Below are 1,347 nucleotides of genomic sequence, written 5' to 3' on the forward strand. Positions count from 1 at the left end.
TCTGTGTCTTTTTCTCTCCCTCTCTTTATCTTCCCTTCTCTTCTCAATTTCTCTCCTATTAAAGAAAAATTGAGAAAAATGGCCGCTGGGAGCAGTGGATTCATAGTGCAGGCACCAAGTCCCAGCAATAGCCCTTGGAGGCAATATATATATACCTATTCTAGAATATTATTTGATATACCTGATCTTAGTTTTGATCAAAGATCACCCTGTTAACATCTTTCATATACACTCAATGTCACAGGCTCTGTGCATGATTTTAAGATATCCTTCTGGAAAAAAAGACAAAAAGAAAACAAAAAAGCACAGAACAAATTCTATCTTAACTGGGGTCAAATGGCAAGAAATAAAATGCCCTGCCCAGAAGAATAATGAAGTGGGAAATAGAAATTCCAGGCTCAGGTGTAAGTCAGCCACAAGGCACGAAGTAAAGTCCTGGCCAAGTAGCTGATATGCCCCTAGGACTAGAGCTTCTCTGTGAACAAGCACAAGCAGTCAGTCGGATTTAGATCCAACACTGGGATAGACATTTAGATCTCCCTGATCTAAGCAGAGACTTTAAAAGAAATTAGTTCAAGATCCAGACTGGCAGGGGTTTAGCTCGTGAATGTTTACCATAATCATATGGTAGATACTGACCAACATTTACTCATTAGTTCAGAAGGCTCTTCTTCTTCTAGCATTTGCCCTTCTTCCGTAGCCAGTCAACCACGTCAGGTTGAGCCTGATGTAAAGTTTCGAGACCTCCTTTGAATCTGGAGAGGTGGCAGTCGTTGACTATGTGGGTCATAGTCTGTCTGGAGCCGCAGGGGCAGTTCGGGTCGTCTCTGGCTCCCCGGCGATGGAACATAGCGGCGCACTGGCTATGGCCTGTTCCATAGCGATTGAGGAGGGCCCAATCATAACGTGCTAGGTCAAAGCCAGGTTGACGCTTGCAAGGCTCTTATATCACTATGAAAAGTTTTCTCTGATGGCTTTAATTTTTGGAGAAACCAGAGCCTCACATATGAGCAATTTCACTCCCCAACCCCACCCCTAACTTAATCATTCAAATAGAAAGGGAATGATTCCACAGCACAAGAGCTTCCCCCAGTACTGTGACACTCTCAGGTGGTGTCAGGGTTTGTGCCTGCATGCTCCCTTCCCAGTGAACAGATATGTCCCTCCCTGGCATTCCAGTGGTAACTATTATAAGCTTTTCAACTTGAATGAATCCATGCTTATGGTTGGGGGGCCGGGCAGTAGAGCAACGGGTTAAGCACACATGGCACAAAGCTCAAGAACCCGCTTAAGGATCCGAATTAGAGCCCCCAGCTCCCCAACTGCAGGGGCGGCCTCAGTGGGTCT

The sequence above is a fragment of the Erinaceus europaeus genome, chromosome 14 (genome assembly GCF_950295315.1).
Source record: "Erinaceus europaeus chromosome 14, mEriEur2.1, whole genome shotgun sequence".
NCBI lineage: Eukaryota > Metazoa > Chordata > Mammalia > Eulipotyphla > Erinaceidae > Erinaceus > Erinaceus europaeus.